At 39.0% G+C, this 22,694-nt stretch overlaps 1 protein-coding gene across 2 annotated transcripts in view; it reads right to left on the bottom strand.

The window, feature by feature from the left end:
* Nucleotides 1–5,086, bottom strand: part of MRAP2 (melanocortin 2 receptor accessory protein 2) — a 78,994-nt gene extending 73,908 nt beyond the window's left edge. The window contains exons 1-2 of one of the 2 annotated variants that reach the window (XM_012468818.3): nt 4,177–5,086; nt 3,417–3,488 (exon numbers count right to left, since the gene is read on the bottom strand). The gene's annotated coding sequence lies outside the window, so the exon portion shown is untranslated. The remainder of the gene's footprint in view (nt 1–3,416; nt 3,489–4,176) is intronic. The other variant, XM_012468819.3, reaches the window with a different exon arrangement.
* Nucleotides 5,087–22,694: the final 17,608 nt, after the last annotated feature.

Here is a 22,694-nt window from a genome sequence, read left to right on the forward strand (position 1 = left end):
TCTGTGCTTTTATCTACTTTGTTTTGCTGCCTTATTAAATATTTTAATCACAAGTTTTTAAAGCATTTTATCTACGATGGTGGACAAAGTGGGCAACTGTTGCTTTGATTCAACCATTTTGCCAAAGTCTGGAAAGTTCCCTCTTGTCCCAGTTTTGCTGTCATCAGTTGAGTCTGGATGGAGGGTCCCATTTGTTTCTTCATTCCCTGTTAAATTCCCAGGCTTCCAAATTATCATTGCCTATTGTTTGCCAAATATAACCCTCTCAAGATCATTTATTCATTCACTCCATAAACTCCTTCCATGTGCCAAGTCTGTAGTTAGCATGGAGAATATCTTCTAGGTGATTGAAAATACAATCAAATTGGGACTAGAAAACCCTGACATTAATGTTAATCCAGAATATCTTAGACAGATCAAAGGATAGTGAGTCGTCCCTGTTTCAATGAGCACCGGTGCTAGACTATATGATAGTGTGAATTAAAACAAACAGTATTAAGTGTCTTTATGGTTCTGGCTCTGTAGTAAGTTCTGGGCATATATCAGTAAATAAAATAAACTCAGCCCCTGCATCACAGAGCATATAAGCTTTGCAGAAGGCAACCAATAAAAAAGTAATTACAAGTGCAACTATAAATTATTTAAAATTATAAATTATATTCCTGGGTTTGACTTTGTGAAATGTTGAGATTCCCTGATGCAGCAGTTATAGTCTCAGGAGCTCCTTATCCAGTCTGCCAATTCCTCCTTTTAGAACTTTTATAATACACATATTTTGGGCACTAAGTAATTGAATTGTAATTCAATCAGCATTGCTAGTGCTGGGTGGCAGAGAGAGATTCAGCAGTTACATAGATGGTACGTCACGGTAGGGTGCACTGGGGGAGTCTCACTGAGGAACAATTCTTTCCTCCAAAGATCCTAAAGAGACAAAGTCAGCCACATCTATAGCACACTGGAGGGGAACAAACCCTCCCTTGAAAATCAACTGACAAAGATTTAGTACATAAACTGTATAACTGGAGAAGTTTAAAGAAAAAGGACAATGTCTTAGTGATTAAGGCCTTGAGCAAAAGGCAGAAATTAATTCCATACAGATTGTGAGGACAACAGCCACAGAAATACATATGTGAATCCAGGCTGGTCTGTAACCAAGATAACTTCCCTCATAAAGTTATCATCATCCATTTAGTGAAGACGAAGTGGCAACTGGCACCAGGACCAGCTTGCAGTCTTTGTGGATTGTATTTCTAAAGGACCTACACATTCTTCTTAGGAAGAATGGACTATGATTTCTTTCTGTCATCTTCATAAATTTCTAGGTACACATCTGGAGAAAGTGGGACGTTCCTGATCAGAATGAGCCAGCTGGGTAAACAGAGCCCTGAAGAGATGCTCTCACCTTCTTTACCAGGGCTCTGCTCTCTGCACTTAGCTTCATTCAGCAGCAAAGGGCAAGTGTTTTGGAGAATGACCATTTCATCAAACAAACATCTTTCTGTTGACTCTAAGCTCTGTTATTGCCTCCCAGAAGAGCACCTGAGCTCCAAGCAAAAGGGTCAATCTTAACAGCCCTGAGTATTGCTTATGGTTATCATTTCATTTTCACAATCTCCAGACAGAGCCCTAATATATTTTATAAGACTTAATCCATTTAATAACATTTACTGAAATATATCCAGTATGTATAGCAAATGAAGAATGTGCCAACCAGTGTGCTAGGGCACTCTTATCCAAAGGATCTATCCCCATGGAGGATCTTGGTGTCCCGAATAGTGTGAAAGAAAGCTCTTAGCACTGCTACAGATCGATGACTGCAAAAGCCTGTTTAAGGAACAGCTCTAGGGGCCTCCGTGTTCAGTGGCCCTGGCACACTTTCGGGATTCAATTAAACAAGTCCCAGGGCAGTGTGAGCCATTAGGTTTGCTACTCTGGAGCAATAACAGGAGATTAGAAGGGAGGTAGGGAGGGAGATCTGAACAGTGTGCTGGGGTCATCACAAAGCAGTGGCCAGAGTTATGTGTCAAGACAACATTCTGATATGCTGCCTTCAGGAAAGCAAAGTAAGACTGATCAAACCCAGCACTAAAGGGCAATGAAGTACATGAAGAAAGCTCCAGGCTTCATGCTGATAGAGCTGGCCAATTTACTTTCTAAATAGGCCGACTTTCTCTACCCCCTAGAAAAATCAGTTGTCCATAACAAAATCTGATTACATTGTCAGTGTTTTATGATCAGTATGGGGATTTAGAATTACACATATGTAAAATGTATTGGTAAATGGGATGTGTTAAGAGACAAAAAGAAAGGAAAAAAAAAAAGACCTTGAAAAGAAAAGCATTTGTGGGCTCAGAAATTGTTATATGCCAGCCAGCTGCAATGGTGCGTGCCTGTAATCCTAGGACTTTGGGAGACTGACGTGGGCAGATCACCTGAGGTCAGGAGTTCAAGACCAGCCTGGCCAAGATGGTGAAACCCCTATCTCTACTAAAAATACAAAAATTAGCTGGGCGTGGTGACAGGAGCCTGTAATCCCAGCTACTTGAGAGGCTGAGGCAGAAGAATCACTTGAACTCTGGAGGTGGAGGTTGCAGTGAGCCAAGATCAGGCCATTGCACTCCAGCCTGGGCAACAAGAGTGAAACTCCATCTTAAAAAAAAAAAAAAAGAAAAGAAATGATTTTATGGCATTCCCATTTGAGAAGCAAGACCTAAAGAATACTTCCAAAGGAAAAGAAAGTAACAATAGAAGGGTTTTTCATTTGTTTGTTTTTTATTCTTACTTTTATCCTTTTGCCAAGTCAAATTTTAAAGACTTTAACCACAAAACTCACAACAGATTGAAGGAAATTCCGCCCACGGTTCTAAATATATATATTTAGGCTCAAGTGACCTCCCTCAGCCACCCAAGTAGCTGGGACTATGGTCACATGCCATCACACTCCACTAAGTTTTGTATTTTTTGTAGAGACAGAGTTTCATCATGTTGCCCAGGCTGGCCTCAAACTCCCGAACTCAAGCAATCCGCCCACCTCAGCCTCCCCAAAGTACTGGGATTACAGGCATGAGCCACCGCTCCCAGCCAGAAAAGATATTTTTAAAATCTATTCTTATGGATATATAAGGACTTTAATTCAATGCTCAATCAATATTTCCTTTCCAACCCCAGAGGACACAGATAAGGGCTTGGGAAGAAAAATCCTAAAATCATGTGATTGATTACATAGGCTTTGACTAATTTAGGTCTTGGGATTTGAAAGACCAGATAGTCACTTAGACTCCAACTAAAGGATGGCCATGGCTCTCCCAAGGTCACCCAATGTGATAGTTCCGTTAGATGATCCTTCATCTGTTACATGACACTTTTATATCCTAGCAGAAAAGGACATTTCTGAGCTCATGCTTGTTTTTACTCACCTGCCTATTCCTGAGCATCCAGCGCATTACCTCAGAGCTCCATTTGTCTCTTTAGATCTGAATGTGAGGCTCCTAGAACAAAAAGAATGGAAAAAAATTCAATTGTGATTTTTGGTGCTGTTATTCAAAGTACTAGCATGTCTTTTGAAAAGAGCTACAAGGATCTAAGGAGGTAGGGATTCGAGACGGGACAATTTATAGAAAAAACTTGAAAAAACATTATTGTAAAGCTCTTTGTCGTGTAATTTTTGACTCCTATCATTGCTGAGGATAACTTTGCTTTTTCTAAGCCACACAACTTGCCATGCCCAAGTAATATAAATTATTTCTTTCTAAGCCAATTGGCAATTGTATTTAATCTGACAAACACCAACTGACTGTAAAGTCTGGGAAAATTCAAAGTTCACTGACTGATTTCCTGAGGCCCAGAAATACAAGTTCCCAGCTCCGTGGCTCTCTACATGAGCAAAGGAAAAGGAAATCACAATAGAAGTGTTTTTTGTTTGTTTCATTTTGTTTTTTATTCTTACTTTCATCCTTTTGCCAGGTTAAATTTTAAAAACTTTGCCACAAAAATCACGAAAGACTGAAGGAAATTCTGCCCACGGTTACAAATGATTAAAAAGTCAGTCTCATATTTTGTTTCTGAAGGGAACATGATATCAAAGTTTTGTGTATTTGTGCTCCCACCCTAAGCCTAAGACTTGGAAAATATGAGTTTAGTGAGGAAATTCAGGACAAAAGTAGATAAAAAACCCACCTCATTTCAAATAAGCCAGAAGCTGACTCAAACAACTGGAGAAATCCTGTTAGCAAGAAAACAACAAATTTTACCAAAAAAGTTACAAGCCCCCTTCTCTGAGCAAAACCCAAATCCAACCCAGAACGTCTTGCTGGAGTTGCCACCTAAATGTGACCCACATGTTACTTTCTGCTTTTACTGGTGAAACTTCACTTGTATTTTCATTTTACAGTCTTTTCTAACTGAAGTTGAAAGCATGATTGACGGCATGGTGTGGCCCTAAGACACGAAGAAATGAGTGGTGCTAATACAGAAAAGAGGAAGAGATCACTTATGATGATTTTGACTTGTGACGTCCTATCTACGAGACTTCATAATTGTGATCAGTGCATTGGTTTCCTAGGGCTGCTATAACAAAGTCCTGCAAACTTGGTGGCTTAAAACAAGAGAAATGTATTGTCTCACATTTCTGGAAGCTAGAAATCCAAAATTAAATTCTCTCCGAGGGAGAGTCTGTTCCATGCCTGTCTCCAAACATTCAGTGGTTGCCAGCAACCCTTGGCATTCCCTGGTTTGTAGCTGCATCATTCTGCTATCTACCTCTCTTGTTACATGGTATTCTTTGCTGCATGTCTGTATCTTTGTTCTCTATTCTTATAAGGACGTTAGTCCTATTAGATAAGCAGTCTATCCTCATTCAGGGTAGATGAAGTAAAGACTGTGTTACACAAGAAGCCGAAACAGAGCAAGTGGCTTTTAAAAGAGGCCCATCTGGACAATGCCAATTGGCCTCATTAAAACAATCCATTTGAGTTGCTACACTTGATCAGTCGCTAGAAATCTCCTATTTGAAGTTGGCTTCTAGCATCTAGACTTACTAAGTATGATAAGAGGCCAAAATTTAGGTTGTTGGAGTTTTTGCAACTCAAGTATTAGAGGTCCAAGTAGGGGATCCAATGCGGGATACCCACTTTGAAGGTTTTTTTTTTTTTTTTTTTTTTTGAGAGGGAGTTTTGCTCTTGTTACCCAGGCTGGAGTGCAATGGCGCGATCTCGGCTCACCGCAACCTCCACCTCCTGGGTTCAGGCAATTCTCCTGCCTCAGCCTCCTGAGTAGCTGGGATTACAGGCATGCGCCACCATGCCCAGCTAATTTTTTGTATTTTTAGTAGAGACGGGGTTTCACCATGTTGACCAGGATGGTCTCGATCTCTTGACCTCGTGATCCACCCGCCTTGGCCTCCCAAAGTGCTGGGATTACAGGCGTGAGCCACCGCGCCCGGCCCTGGAGGTTTTATATATGATGCAAACTTGGACCATTCCCTGGGGAATTTCAGGACAAGCTTCCTTGGAAAGTAGTTTTTGGATTTCAAAATAGCAACAGAAGAATGGCCTTAACAGCATTTCCACTGAGAGTGGCTCTCTTTGGTATTGTTCCCATCATCCTGGAAGGGGTCCTGGCCAGGAACACTTTATCTTGGACATTCAAGTTAGAATAACCCAACCTTTTAACTAAGCAAGTCAATCACATAGCTTTGAGAAAAAGACAGGGTAGAGAGAAATCATCCAGCTGTTGTGACTGATTCCTCTACTTTTACCTTCTGGAATTAAATATACTAAGCCCTTCATCTGGAAATATTGTAAATGCCATAAAATTTACAACTACACAGCAATTGCTTTCACTTCTACAATTTTCCTCAATACTTTATGATGAAATGTTTTAAGCATACAGCAAAGCTGGAAGAATTTTAGAGTGACTGTCACCTAGATTCTGCCATTAACATGTCAGTATATTTGCTCTCTCATGTATCTATCCACTGATTCAACCCTCTATTCACCTATCAACTCATCTCATTTTTATGTACTTCAAAGTAAATTACAGACATCAGTACACATCCCCAAAATACTTTATGATGCGTATCATTAACTGGAGATGTCCACAGCTTTTTAAGCTGTTGAGTAGACCACATAAACTATGAGATATCTGTAGAGGAATACCTGGCACCCCCATGAGGACACTTCCTTTCATGGGAGGTATCTAGGTAACATATTCTTTTTCCAAGCGTTTCAGTGAATAACTAAAATATGAGCTAAGTATATTTATAAAGTTTATGTTAGATTTGTTTTAAAAAAGGATATCAAGAATTCATTGAGTCATCTCATCCCTAATGGCAGCACTGCATCTTTCCCTGGGCATATATGCAAGAGCCTGGGTTGGTATGACCTCAGAATTAAGTCCTCACAAGTCCCCAGCTATCTTATAACCACCCTGAATATGCTGATGTAAGTTCTCTCCAAAGGCTGCAATCTTTACATCACTACAAGGGCATCTTTCACATTGCTTTCATATATTACAATCCTCTTTCATATTCATGTTCCCAACAATAAAAATCCCATAAAGCATAAGCTTATATTTTTATTAGTATTTGTCAAATCCTATTTTTCCATTAATAAGAAAGCCTTCTTGGGCAGGTGTGGTCATTCATGCCTGTAATCCCAGCATTTGGGGAGGGCAAGGCAGAAGGATAGCTTGAGCTCAGAAGTTCAAGACCAGCCTAAGAAACATAGAGAGACTTTGTCTCTACCAAAATTTTTAAAAAGTAGCTGAGTGTGGTGGCACATGCCTGTAGTACCAGCTACTCAGGAGGCTGAGATGGGAAGATCACTTGAACCCAGGAGGGAGGCTGAGGTGAGCTGAGATCATACCACTGCACTCCAAACCTGGACAATGGAGCAAAACTCTGTCTCAAAAAAAAAAAAAAAAGAAAGAAAGAAAAAGAAGACTTCTTGTTCCATCTATTTTCATGCACTGCTGTGTGTTGCAGGGATTGCCTGTGAAATAAAACTCTGTTCTGACAGAAAAATGCGTAAGTGAAACATGAAATTTCATTGATTAAATGAAGAGAAATAACACAGAGAGGAAGCTATTCACGGACTTAAAAAAATAATAAGTAATTGTCACTCAAAATGAAGGCCAGAAAACAAAAATGCAAGAACTCATGGAAGAGATGGAAAAGCAACAGAAAGAGATAAAAACTGGTGCGCTGGTTAAACCAGCAAAGCTTTAGAAGAAAAAAAATTCATAGAAATAAGCATAATTGGCAGGACGCAGTGGCTCACACCTGTAATCCCAGCACTTTGGGAGGCCAAGGTGGGTACATCACCTGAGGTCAGGAGTTCGAGACCAGCCTGACCAACAAGGAGAAACTCTGTCTCTACTAGAAATACAAAAAATTAGCTGGACATGCTGGCATATGCCTGTAATCCCAGCTACTCAGGAGGAGGCAGGAGAATCACTTGAACCCGGCGGGTGGAGGTTGCAGTGAGCCAGGATTGGGCCATTGTACTCCAGCCTGGGTAACAAGTGCCAAACTCTGTCTCAAAATAATAGTAATAATAATAAGGCATAACCAGAAGAAGCATAAATGAAATAGATACTGTAGTCTTTTGATTACAATGAAAGAGAAATTTATTTCTGTTAAAAGTTGAAAATAATTTGAGAGAAAATAATAAAGAAACAGGCAAAGGAAATTCAACAGCTTCCAAAATTTTGCAGGCATGCCTTTTACTCATATAATGTAAATTGCATCCACAGGGAAGAAAGTCTATTAAATCATAATTTCGAGCTTCCAACTTCCACGATATAAGAGAAGACTTATATAGTTTAGGGAGCATGATATAAGAGAGGACTTATATAGTTTATATAATTAGGGAGCAGGGATGAATGATGGTTTCAAAATTTTAAAAAATTGCTTGGCCAGGCATGGTGGCTCACAAAGTCAGGAGTTCTAGACCAGCCTGGCCAACATAGTGAAACCCCGTCTCTACTAAAAATACAAAAATTATCTGGGCATGGTGGTATGTGTCTGTAATCCCAGCTACTCAGGAAGCTGAGGCAAGAGAATTGGTTGAGCCCAGTAGGCAGAGATTGCAATGAGCTGAGATCGCACCATTGCACTCCAGCCTGGGCTACATAGCGAGACTCTGTCCACCCCCCCAAAAAAAAGTGTTCAGCATGAATGTAAAATATACAAAAAGCTCATTAGATGACAAAAAGGTATAGAAAAATGGGCAAAGGATACAAATAGTTCACAGAAAAATAGGCATAAATATGATTTATAGGAAAGGATGGCTTCTTAATGCCTCTTTAAAGAAATGGGCAGATGGAGGACAGGGTTGAAAGAATATTATATATTATTATTATTGGTAGAAAGGATATTTTATGGTTGAATTGTATAAATATATTGCCTAGTCAAAAATAAATAATTTTATCTAAGAAGAAGACTGGAGGAGGAAGAGAACTTGATAGAAGTTTGATGAAATCCTACAAAGGCAGCATCAAAGGCTTGAGAATCAGCCTTATGAGGAGTGAGGAGTCTGTGCTATTGGGATCAGAAAAGGGGAAGTTGAGAGCTGATAGAATAGAACTTCGACATACTTCGTAACTGCTAGCCATGTGCCATCCTCCCTGACAACAGAAGGCAGAAGGGATAAAATAAGAATGGTTGAGCTTGAATATTTATTTAATACTGTAAATGTGGAACTAGGTTAGTAAAAGAATATATAGGACTTGCCTTCTCTGAATCCAGCCACTTCTCTCTGCTCTGTGGGGTATGTGTTTGACACCACCTATTACCATGAAATACAGAAATCCAAGTTCACTTACTCTAATACCTTGCACTGACTTTTGATGGAGCCCAGTTGTTTCAGAACAGAGTACAAAGCCCTTCAAAATCTGTACCTGCCTGTCTTTTAACCTAGGTGTATTGGTAGGCTCTTTTTGTTTTCTTCTCATCACACAATACGGTCTCACTTTGGGCTGGCATAACTTCCCCATTTTCAAAACCTATTGTGCATTTTCATGTCTGTGTGTCTTTGCTGATGCTGGTCTCACTCCATAGAATATCCTTCTACTTACCTTCCTAGACAGTCCCCTCACTTTCAAGACCCAGCAAAGAACACCTCTGTGAAACATTTTTGGAACCCTTCCTAGTTGCCACATAATTTGTTGTGCTCTCCTGTACCTTCCCATGCCATCTGCCTATATCTCTGTTCTATCGAAACAGAGGCTTGGTACTCCATTACATCTCACTGATGCCAGGTGTCAATTATTTTCTTATCTTTAGAAACCAATATGGTGGCCCACAGCTAGCATAGTACCTCAAGTTATGCCGACTGCATGAAGAATGAGGTGTAAGGAACATAGTTGGGAATGAGAAATTCCAGACTCTTATTCCGTGCTTATGTATTTCAAACACATTAAGAAAACAAAATGATTACTAGCCTGCTTTCCTATGTTTACATCTTCAGAGACAGGATCCAAGGCAATCTCTGGTGTGTACTGAATAGATCCTAAGTACATAAGAATATATTCAATTTCCAAAGATGCACAGTGGCCCTGCTAGCAATTGTATAATAATTGTAGAGTGGGGAATATTAATGTGAAAAAGCATGCTTTGAAAGTGAAGCACCATCAATTCTCCATCATGCTTAAAGAGGATAATCTGGGTGTGTATTCCTGATTACACATATATTTAAAACTTCCAAACTTAATTGGCTACACATTTATTTTAGCATTTTGGTTTATTTCCTCAAGAAGAAAAAACCCACAAATGGGTTTTTGAAGTCTTGGTTTTGGAAGTGGATCTTTTTTTTTTTTTTTGAGAAAGAAATGCCAGAAAAATATTTTTAAATGTATGTATGCTTTATCAAAAATTTTCTATTATCAAATTTAATCTCATTTTATATCCAAAGACATGTTCAAACATACGAGTCCTTATGCGATTTCTTTTATTGTAATTGGGAATTATCAGGAAATTGGATTAACCAGAAATAACTATGCCTTCTTGCATTCCATTTCATACTGAATCTATGTAAGTTGAGTGAAACTCCTCTGAAGTTAGGCCAGGCTGGGATGAAGCTCCAGTTCAGTCATGACTGTTGGACCTGCAGCAAATACTCATCCTTGCTAAACCTTTGTCGTCTCGCCTATAAAAGAGGGATAATAATGACGTGCCCTATAGAGTTTTGAATTGTGGATAACATAGAAATTGGTAGCATACGGTACCTGGCACATAATAGGTTCTCAGGAAGCTTTATTTATTTATATCATGGTTTCATCTGCCAATTAATATTTTCTTTTCCCTATTGTTATTTCTTCAGTCTGGATCACCTTTACACATTCCTACCCTAACCTGACCACACAAACTCATCTGGGTCCTTATACACTAGTGTTAATTCCCCTGAGAAAACTTCCTGATTCCCTCCCACCTCTCTAGGCCAGGTAGTCACCCTTGCATGTTTCTCTTAACATTCTGGGGTTACCGCTGTCATTGCCCCTCTTACACTGCATCATGATTGTTATTAACTTATCTATCTTCCCTGCTTTGGTGTAAGTTTCTTGTAAAGAGAGCTTGTGTCTTGATCTGTGTTGTCTTACTAGCTTTATTTCTAGCACCATGTCTGCATTTAGAAAGGAAGTAAATATAAGGGCTCTTAAAATACTTTAATCCAGACAATCAAAATTAAAAGACACTATAGGTGTTAAAGAGACACCTGCAGACCCATGTTCATTATAGCATTATTCACAATAGCCAAGACACATGCTATAGCTTCAATGTTTGAAATTCGTATGTTGAAATATAATCTCCAATGTGATAGTATTAAGAGGTGAGGCCTTTAAGAGGTTAACTTAACTTTAAGAAGTTAAGAGGACTGAGCTCTCAAAAATGGAATTAATGACTTCATAAAAGAGGTGCTAGTGAGCTGTGTTCTTAAGCAGAGATCAGCCATCATCAGTGTCTTGATCTTGGATTTCCCATCCTCTAGAATTGTAAAAAATAAATTTCTATTATTTATAAATTACTCAGACAGTGCCATTTTACTATAGCAGCAAAAATGGACTAAAAAAACATGGAAGTAACCTAACTATCCATTGACAGATAGATGGGTAAAGAAAACGTGATACACATATATGATGAAATATTATTCAGGTTTAAAAAATAAGAAAATCCCACCATTTATGAAAACATGAATGAACCTGTAGGACATTATGCTAAGTGAAATAAGCCAGATACAGAAGCCCAAATGCTACATCACATCACTAGCTGATGAAACTAAAATAGCAAAACTCATAGAAACAGAGCTCTTTATTCATTCATCTGTCAATGGACATATAGGTTGCTTTTATGTTGTCTTAGTCCATTTGTTTTCCTATAATAACATATCATGGTCTGGACAATTTATAAACAATAGGAATTTATTTTTCACAGTTCTGGAGGATGGCAGTTCAGGATCAAGGCACTGGATCCAAGAATGGTCGTTGTTAGTCACCGAGAGGGGAGGAGAAACAGAGAGGTGCTGGTTAAAGGGTAAAAAGTTTTGTTTATATAAGATGAAGAAATCCTACAGATCTACTCTACAGCACAGTGCCAATAGTTAACAATACTGTATTTTATACTTAAAAATTTGCTAAAAGACTAGATCTTATATTAAGTGCTCATGTCACACACACACACACACACATACACACACACACACATAAATAATAACTAAAAATAATAGGAGGACACTTTTGTGGGTAACGTGTAGGTTTACGGCATAGATTGAAGTCACAGGATAGGCTTATCTCCAAACTCCTCAAGTTGTATATATTAAATATGTACAGCTTTTTGTGTCAATAATAACCAAAAAAATTGAGAGAAAATTTCTAACATTCCAAATATTTTATATTTTTAAAGTCCTGAGTTAGTCATTACCCTTCTCAAAAAAGAAAAGGGTAGTGCTTTTTTGTTGATCCAAAGAATCTCAGGTTCTGGATGTAGTGTTTTCCTCCTTGACTGTCATGTAAGTAAAACAAAATGGAACTCTGCTAGAAGCAAATTCAAGTATAACACAAACAATGCCAATAACATATATCCATGACGTCCAAAGTCCATAACAATGTGTCAAAAAATATACAGAGGAATAAATAATGGATGAGAGATCTTCAGTTTTAGGTGAACATTTAGGAGAAAGTTTGGAAAAGTTCAATGATGAGTGTTTCTAAGCTGATTCTGTGTAATGAATTATCTGATGAACTATGCTTGAGAGTGGAGTAGTACTGATTCCAGAAATGGGGCTGGGAATGTACGAGAATTCTCAATATCTCCCTTTTCAAAGCTCTCTTCGCACACACGTTTCACCAATTAAGATTAATTAATAAGATAATCTTTCAAAATGGGAAATACCACTGGGGGATGGAGGGAGAAGTAAGTAAAACAGTAATTTAAATCCTGTAGTAGTCAGTGTCACACTTAGCTAAGGTCAGAGTCAATCTTCCACTAGAATAGAACGGAGAAAATCTGAGGCTGAAAGGCTCAGACTCGTACACTCATTCTTTACACTTTTGGTGCAAAACAGTATATCCAGATTTTGTAATTGCTAGAATCAATTTTGCTGACTTCAAAAGTCAGGAAAATCTGGCTTTCAAACCAAAGGCATGCAGAAGCCTAAAAGAACATATATATATATATATAAATATATATATAAAAGAACATATAAAATATATATATATTTTAACATCAAGTACCCAGAGAAAACATTTTTATTTATAATTACTCTCTATTATCTAAGTATGGAAGGTTCTAGTAAATGAAAGATTTGATTTGGCATGAGCAAACGAAGTTACTACGAGGCTGTCTTTTGTAGACAGTTTTAAAAATGAATGTCGAAGCCCCAGCTGAAGGAGTCTGTACCACACCTTATTGTTCTAAGAATGGAGACACAGAAGGAGGAAGGACTGGAGGGAAGGAGGTGGGAGTGAAGCAGAGACTCAGTCCCCTGCTGTAATGAAAGATGAGAGAATATATTGTCTTCACATGGGAAGGAGGTAAAAAGCTCTGAGCTCTGTGAAATAAACCAACTCCTCCCACAAAACCTTCAGTGTAATATCCATTTCTCATCAAAGCTTGATGGAGAGGCCTTTTTGTGGGAGGAATAAGGAGACCCTCTGAGTTCTGAATGAGATAAGACAAAAACTGTCCATAGCGCCCCACATCAGTCTCACACAATAATTTTAGTATTTTGGTTTGATGTAAACCCCAAAGGGGACAAACCAATTTTACTATCAACAGAGCTAAAACAAAACAAAACAAACTAACCTCAACCATTATGGGCTGTACATACTGCAAGATTTTGCTTTTGATAACTGGTCAAAAGGAGTGTTAATTTGAGTTAATAATGATTATACTCCTTAGAAATCTTTTAAATAGAGTTTAACTTGCCATTCTGTCACAATCTAAACTGGAACAGCGCTACTGACAGAGTTGTAAATATTTCCCTTTGAAATCACAACAGTCCAGTATAGACTGTCTCCGTAGTAAAATCCTGCCTCCTGCCTGATTAAGTCGGTTGCTATGGTAACAGAGTTAGCCTTAGCAAGTGCCAGAAAATCATTTTTCATCCCAGCATGATGCCTTCCCCTTTCACAAAATAATGCCAACACTCAGACAGGCAAAATAACAGAAAAGAAAAGCCCTAATTGTGGACACTCTAGAAGTCACAACCTCCTACTTGCCCCACTAATCCATCTCCCCACATCACCCCATCACCTGATGCTTGCCCAGAAAACTGTTTTAATTCATCCTGCTCTGCTCCCTGCTATAAATCTCCCTTCTCTTTGGAATGGTTTTTATAGTGACAGTGTCATTCTGTAGTCCTTCACAGATGTTCACAGGCAGTCACGAGTCAGATCAGTCTCAATATCCCTCCCAGGGTCCCATTCATCCACACTCCAATTACAAACACATTCTGCAGGATCCTTACCTGAGAAGGTAAGGCATCATTATCCCCTCCAAACTGACTCTCCCTCCTAAACTCCTTATTTCATCTCATAATGGTACTACTTTCCTAAATATCCCTGATTCATAATTCTGGGGTCACTTTTTACTTCCCCATCTCTTCTGTTCCACAGATCCCACCAGCTGCTAAGTTATTCAGATACTTCTTTGTCATGTTGCTTGATATCAATCTTTCCTCTGCCTTCCCCAGCAACTTTTGAAGTGCAGAACCTGCAACATCTAAACTTTGCGACCAACTTCTCTGTTGGCATCATACTCTCTCATTTTCCCTCATTCTCTTATTTTAATGTTGAGATCCAAATATATTTTTCTTTTCTCAATGTTTAAAAACAGAGAATTCCTTATAGGACAAAACCTGCCCTTATTGAGGAAATGAATGCTCAGATAAGCGGTTTTGGGAAGCTCGGTCCGCAGGGCCTGAAATTGGGTGGAACTAATGCTACATTAGGGGAGGAGAAGAATTTGCCTGTTAGAAAAGCAAACGAGGAAGGAAGTGGGAGACAGGAAGATGGGAACTCCAAACCTTTAGTGAAGTGAGCAGAGTCACAAAATGTCTAGTTAAAGTGGGTTTTATTTTTTTCTTTAGTGTATTTTGTAGGTTTTCTGTGTGCATGTGTGGCAACTAGTAAAAATTCTGTGCTTATCGCCCGGATTGAAATGGGCAAGACTTGGGCAGCCAGTCTCACTGTTAGGCAGACAAGGAAGTTAAGAAAAACATATGAAGAAGTCAGAGAAGTCAGATATTCTCAAAATCTTAGTAGGGCTCTGGATTCTCATTTGCCATGTGTTCAAGTATTTGATGTATTATTACATAACTCCCTGAGAAATAGAAGACCCCCACTGATGTCTTGCTTATCTTTTATGGAATTTATGTAATGTTATAGGATGATTTGATCCTTTCTGGCCCAAGTGGGATCGTAAAAATAAATAAGTAAATAATTTTAAAATAATGTGAAAAGGGGCATTGCTTATAAATTTTGTAACCTTATAAAAACTATTCGCTGGGAAAATAACTTAAAAGGAAATATTCCAAAATAATCAGCTATGTTTGGTAGTGTGATTATGAGTAACTTTATTTTTTTCAAACATTCTGCAACATGGTTAAATTAGTTTTAAATTTTAAAAAGATAACTATGAAGGCTATTTAACAACATGAGAAGCTGTTCATGATAGACTGTTAAAATTAAAAATTAGAACAAAAGTAGTACTTCAGTATGTCTGCAATAATGTAAAATAAAAACATATGTAGACGGGAAATGGAAAGGATCTTAAAAGTTGTTAACAGTTTGATTTTTTCTGGGAGGCATATTCCAAGACACATTAGATTTGGGATGTTTATCAGGAAGCATCCTTAGGATCAAGACCTGTAGAAAGAAGGAAGAGCAATCAGGAATGGGCAGAGGAGGAAGTCTAGCTGAACTGGCCTATTAGAGTTGTCCTACACTGGATCAGAATACCTGGTCTGTTTACTCCCAGTCAATCATTGGATGTTGGCCACCGAGGGAAAAAGTGAGTGTGGGAGAGCCAGTTCTCTCCCTCCAGGGGCTGCCAGCTGAAGGGTGTCTGACAACAACAGTCTTAGGAGCTAAGGCAACAGGTCCTTCCCTGAAGGTCGACCTGAGCCACACATGTCCATACACAGGACAAAATGAAAACGTTTTGTATAGATTGGTAGGCTAAAATGTCATTCAAAATTGTTTTTGCAAAAATTATTTTTAATATTGCTACATCATCTTTTTATAGCTACAAAATGAGGATTTTCATAGTATTACTCTCATAGCACTGTTGTGAAGACTAGAAAGATAACAATGATAAAGCACAATGCTTGACACAAGTGCACAATATTATTACGGTTCATTGTTTTAACATTTGCCAAGTTATACGACCCTGAGGAGTTGGTGCTCTTCTTGTCACTAGTTAGTGCCAAATCAGTTTTTTTTTTTGCACCTGCCCCTTATATTTCTGCTTCCTGGCATTGAAAATGATATAAGGATGTAATACAGGAATTGTGCTATCTTGTGAACATACAATGAAAACCAAGGGGACAATAGGCCAACACTGAGAATGGTGAAGCAGCGGAATAAAGATCTATGATTGGCATCTTGGAGGTACCAAACGGCCATGATGCCATCTATACCATTCTAGGCTGCTCATTAAATAGATAATAAATATCCTTATGATTTAAGCTACTCTTAGTTGGGCTTTGTTATTTAAAGCTAAAAACATATTTAACTAATATGTAGGGAAATAGAAATAGATGAAAGATTGGGAGGAAACAAATACATAAAGTTTATAAGCTGGCATGAGTTCTGTAAAGCAGTAGAGTTGTGTGAATATGGGAACATAATAAATATCACTTAATGATAAGGTTATTTCTGATTTTGTCTGTTTTAAGTTTATCCATGATTTAATTTTCTGAATACCTCCCTTCCCGTGACACAAAACAAATTATTCCCCACTTTGCCTCTAAGTCATATAGAGCAGCTGTGTGGGGAAAAGAAAGGATACTAGTGAGAGTTTCTGTTTGTTGGTATATACCAGTGTGGCCATTAACAACAACAGGAAAACAACCTTCATTTAGTGTAATGCAGCTCCTAGAACTTCTGTAAAAAGATATGCAGCCTAACAACTTCCAACTGTACCTATAGTAAGTAATTCCTAAATGTGAGCCATTTATCTTCTTATTTAGAAGGTATGAAGCCTGTGGAGTTGGAAAAACACTTTAATTTCCATTTCTTAGGAAAGCTGTAAGAACATGACACACCTGGTGACTGGTATAGCTCACAGGGGGAAGAAATTTAGGAACCACGGGAAAAAGTCACTTTCCAGAATATTCCCAATAAATATGAAGTGGAGATAGAGGTAGACCTTAGTGATTCCCAAATTTTTATTCTTCACCCTAGGTGATGCTTATATGAGGTAAATTTCAAATTTTTATATTGTCTACCTCATATATTTAAAAAGCTACAGAAATAATTTCCTGAATTAATATTTTAGGGAAGTTTCAAGAACTGTCAAGTTTTGAATGGGAACACTATGAAAAATGAGACTGAGTGCCTGAGTTGGCTTTTAAGAATAGGGTGAATCTGTTCCAAAGGAGATGGATATAATGATCCACGCCCAGGTCTATTGATCATGGGCACTAATACACACAGGGAAGATGGCAATTATTTAGCAAGATGTTTCCCCAAGTTGGTGGCATGTTTTTGATTTCCTTATACCCTAAATCCTGTTGTGTTATGGCTCTTAACTTTATGTGATGACTGCACATGTGTCCCAGTGAGATGAGTTCTCAGTTCATGGTTGAGTTCTACAGGACTAACAGAAACACTCCCTGCTATTCTCTGCTGGAGTTGTGTGCCTCTTCCAGATTGCAACATGTTCCAGCTCTGACACAGTGGCATATCTTTCCAGACCTGTCTCTTCATTGCTCACAAGCTTGAGCATTTATCCTTGACCCATCAAAAGTCATGCAAAAACCCACGCATGTAATGCCTGTGTAGCCTGACTCTGCTCTCAGGATCTGTTTCCTGCTTTATCTCAGAACATTAGGTAAATCCTGAACCGTGAGGACAGGCACTGAAGCAGCTGGCAAGTCAGATGCCACAAAGCCTCCATAGGAGCCAAGTCTGTGCCCAACCAGCTCTCATTTGTTTTGTTCATGCTTCCCTCAAGCCCTCTGCTCATCAGAAATGACTCAGAAATACCCAGCATAAAGACAAGTTAGGCAAGCAAAGTCCTTAGCTTCTGGGTGCCTACAGGGCCCTAAATCAGACTAAGTGAACAGAAGTGGTAAAAAGACTGATACAGCATAATCATGAAACCCTGAACAGATGCATTAAAAGTATAATGGACTGGAGAGTTACTTTTTAACCTCAAGCCAAAGAAATTGGCATGGAAAGAGCCAATTTTAATGAATGAGAAAAAAAATACTCGATAGAGAGATTAAGTTATTCCCACTAATTCATACATTCCATGAATAGGTAGCAGAAACAAAGCTATTGAACATTTTCTACCAGATTAGGGACTATTGCTATAGCTTCCTTTTTCATCAAAATAGAGAAAACAAATAGGGTAACACACTTTTGGGCAGTATTTTCCAAAATGTAGGATGAGAGCCCTTTTTCCCAGAATCACCAGGGAAGCACTTATTTAAAACCCAATTGTTGTGACACCATCCTAGATCTTAACCAGAACCTCTGTGGGATAGGAATACTATTTTAACCAGATCATAGATGATTGTTATGTGTCCTCAAATTTGAAATCTATAGATATAGGGAAATGGAATTTTACTAACATCATCTCTGTTTCCCAAATGTGCTTAGAACCCTGAGGCTCTTGTTAAGTAGAGTCCTGGGCCCTTCTTCTGGAGATGCAGTTTCAGTAGGTCTGAATCAGGGCCCTGGAAAGTGTATGTTTCATAGACGCCCCAGGTGATTGTTATGATGGGCAAGTTTGGGTAATTCTGGCACAAGATGATTGCTTAGAGCATATCTCAGTTATACATCATAAAAATAAAGCTGACATTTACTGAGTCTTTACCGCTAAACACTCTGTTCAATGTTTTACTGTGTTAGCTCACCTCAAACCAATCTTATAAGGTAGGTAGTTTTACGATCCTTATTTTATAGAGTAGGAAGATAAAACTTAGCAAAAGTAACTTAAGGTCACATATCTAGTAAGAAGTGAAGACAGAATTTGAACTCAAGGCATAGAAATCTAGGATTTCTGTTCATTCCCATGGGACTATCCTGTCCCTCTTTATATATCAGATGACTGCCAGAACTAAGTCACTACACCTTAGGTTTTCTATGGTATTTATATCTGTAAATTTTCATTTTCATGGTTTTGCTATTTTTTGAAACAAAGCTTAATACTCCAGGTGATAAAGCCTATTCCTCTTTGTTTTACAAAGTGTTTTTCTGATCAAAGCCTTATTTATTTTTATTTATTTATTTTTCTGTTTACATTATAATACCAAATTCACTTCTTTGTGGGAACACTGGAAGTTTCTATACTACTAGCTTCTCTTTCAGTGACCTCATTGACTCTGCTTCTACTTCACAACACAGAACTCAGGATTATTACTGCCAAGGGACTAAAATGGATGTCATAAAATCTCCCTCCTAGCAGCTGGAACAAAGAACCTTTGATTTTAAGTGTTCCTGATGATTTTTTTTAACTATATCTATTCACACATAAACTCTGAGTCAGACTGATCTCCTGAGCCATGAATTAATTTTTAAATCTGTTGAAGTCTGTAAAAAACAATTCTCAGAAATCAACTTTCTGTGTACACACATTGCCTGGGACTGTGCCACTTCAATGAATGGGTTGTGTCAGGGTTAGGGAAGGACATGAAGAGGACTTGGTGGGAGCAGAAGGGAGTGGAGAAAGGGAGAAAGTTGATTTTATCCCAAATTAATGGACATGATGAGCCATTTTTTTTCCATATTCAAATTCAAAGGTAGGAAGAGGAACTTGATGGCCAAAATTAATGGGATACTATGCCTGATTTGGAAAGTTGTCATCTTCCTGAAGGGTTATTTATTGGTTGGCAGTTTCCCTGAGCAATCAAGCAATGGATCGTGAATAGTCCAAATGGGCAGGAAACACAAGTTAGTAATTGTTCTTAAAAAGTAATTGTATTTTGGGGGTTGAGTCAAGATGGCCAAATAGACACAACTTCGGTGCACAACACCCAGTGAGAGAGACGCAGAAATCCAGAGATCTCCTAGCTCCAACAGAGGTACCAGGTGCATTTCAACGGGTCTGGTCCGACAGTGAGAAAAGCCCAGGCAGGGCAGACAAAGGCGGGGAGGGGTGCTGCTTCACCCAGAAAGTGCATCTGACTGGTGAGTCAGAGGCTTCCCCTCTGGCATGCCCGTCCAGATACAGAACTTCCCCCAAAGCCTCAGCAATACAAAGAACAGGGGATCTTTGCCAGTCCAGTGCTGGGAATTGCAAGCACAGAGCTGAATAATAATCCAGTATGGTGTCCCAGATTGGCACACAGATCTAGGCAAACGCATAAGCCCATAAACTGGCCGGGAGAGCCTGCGGACTGAGCTATTGCCCCCTCCCCCTGCCCAGAGAAAGAGGGAACTGAAGGCTGGAGGACAGACTAAGCAGCTGGGCAGGCTCCTCCCCCATGACCAGAGAGAGGGACCTGAAAACAGGGAGACAGGCAGTATGACTGAATGGGTCCCTACCCTACCCCACAAACCCCAGCGGGCTGAAGCACTAAATCTAGTGGGTTGCGCAGTTAGTGCCACAGTCTGAGCTGAACCCTGAATCATCCAGCCCTGTGAAGGAAGGACAGAGCCCACCATTAAAGGGGTAGGACTAGGCCCCAGGTTTTAACGAAAACACAGGAAGCCTATGGTAGCAACAGGACGGTGTTCTTGACCAACCTGCAGCAACTCCAGGTCAGCGGAAGAGGCAGGCCTAAACTCCCAGTGTAAACAAAAAAGACACAGGAAGCTTACCTAGCAACCTGAAGGAATCTATAGAAACCAAGTATCGCCTCGACAGGCAGACAAGCAACCTCATCAAGCAGCCACAGCCAGGAAAATCCACAAAGATGGGGGAAAAAAACAACAGTGCAAAAAAGATGAAACCATCAAAGACCAGAACACCTCTTCTCCTTCAAGGGATCACAACTTCTCAACAACACGGGAACACAACATGACCAAGAAAGAGTGAGATGAATTGACAGAAACAGGCTTCAGAAGGTGGATAATAACAACCTTTTCTGAGCTAAAGGAACACCGTTCTAACTCAATGCAAAGAAACCAAAAACCTTGAAAAAAGGTTAGGTGAAGTGCTAACTAGAATAACCAGCTTAGAGAATAATAGAAACGACTTGATGGAGTTAAAAAACACAGCACAAGAACTACATGAAGCAAACACAAGTTTTAATAGCTGAATCGATCAAGCAGAAGAAATGATATCAGAGATTGAAGATCAACTCAATGAAATAAAAAGAGAAGGCAAGACAAGAGAAAAAAGAGTGAAAAGAAATGAGCAAAGCCTCCAAGAAATATGGGATTATGTGAAAAGGCCTAATCTACGCTTGATTGGTGTACCTGAATATGACAGGGAGAATGAATCCAACCTGGAAAGCACACTCTAGGATATTATCCAGGAGAACTTCCCAAGCCTAGCAAGGCAGTCCAACATTAAAATCCAAGAAATACAGAGAACTCCACAAAGATATTCCTCAAGAAGAGCAACCCCAAGGCACATAATCATCAGATTCACCAGGGTTGAAATGAAGGAAAAAATGCTAAGGGCAGCCAGAGAGAAAGGTCAGGTCACCCACACAGGGAAGCCAATCAGACTCACAGTGGATCTCTCAGCAGAAACCCTACAAGCCAGAAGAGAGTGGGGGCCAATATACACACTCAACACAGGAGCACCCAGATATATAAAGCAAGTTCTTAATGACCTAAAATGAGATTTAGACTCCCACACAATAATAATGGGAGACTTCAACACTCCACTGTCAATATTAGATAGATCAACGAGATAGAAAATTAACAAGGACATCCAGGACTTGAATGCAAAGCTGGACCAAGCAGACCTAATAGATGTATACAGAATGCTCCACCTCAAATCCACAGAATATACTTTTTTCTCACATTGCACTTACTCCAAAATTGACCACATCATTGGAAGCAAATCACTCCTCAGCAAATGCAAAAGAATGGAAATCATAACAAACAGTCTATCAGAACACAGCACAATCAGATTAGAACTCAGGATTAAGAAACACATTCAAATCTGCACAACCACTTGGAAACTGGACAACTTGCTTCTGCGTGTTGACTGGATAAACAATGAAATGAAGGCAGAAATAAAGATGTTCTTTGAAGTCAATCAGAATGAAGACACAACCTACCAGAATCTCTGGGATACCTTTAAAGCAGTGTCAACAGGGAAATTTATAGCAATATATGTCCACATGAGAAACAAGGAAAGATCTAAAATTGACACTATTATCAAAATTGAAAGAGCTAAAGGAAGAAGACAAAAACACTCAAAAGCTAGCAGAAAACAAGAAATAACTAAGATCAGAGCCAAACTGAAGGAGATAGAGACACAAAAAAACCCCTTCAAAAAAATCAATAATTGCAGGAGATGGTTTTTTGAAAAGATCAACAAAATAGACAGACCGCTAGCCAGACTAATAGAAAAGAAAAGGGAGAAGAATCAAATAGATGCAATAAAAAAGATAAAGGAGATATCACCACTGATCCCACAGAAATACAAACTATCATCAGAGATTACTGCAAATAGCTCTATGCACATAAACCAGTAAACCAGGAAGAAATGGATAAATTCCTGGACATTTGTAATCTACCAAAGCTAAACCAGGAGGAAGCTGAAACCTTGAACAGACCAATAACAAGGGCTGAAGTTGAGGCAGCAATCAATAGCCTACCAACCAAAAAAAGTCCAGGTCCAGACAGGTTCACAGCTGATTTCTACCAGAGGTACAAAGAGGAGCTGGTTCCATTCCTTCTGACTATATCAAACAATACAAAAAGAGGGAATCCTCCCTAACCCATTTTATGAGACCAACATCATCCTGATACCAAAACCTGGCAGAGACTCAACTGAAAAAGAAAACTTCAGGCCAATATCCATGATGAACATCGACGCAAAAATCTTCAATAAAATACTGGCAAACTGA

This window comes from Aotus nancymaae, unplaced genomic scaffold (assembly GCF_030222135.1).
Source record: "Aotus nancymaae isolate 86718 unplaced genomic scaffold, 86718_ANA_hifiasm-v0.15.2.pri h1tg000040l, whole genome shotgun sequence".
Lineage (NCBI taxonomy): Eukaryota > Metazoa > Chordata > Mammalia > Primates > Aotidae > Aotus > Aotus nancymaae.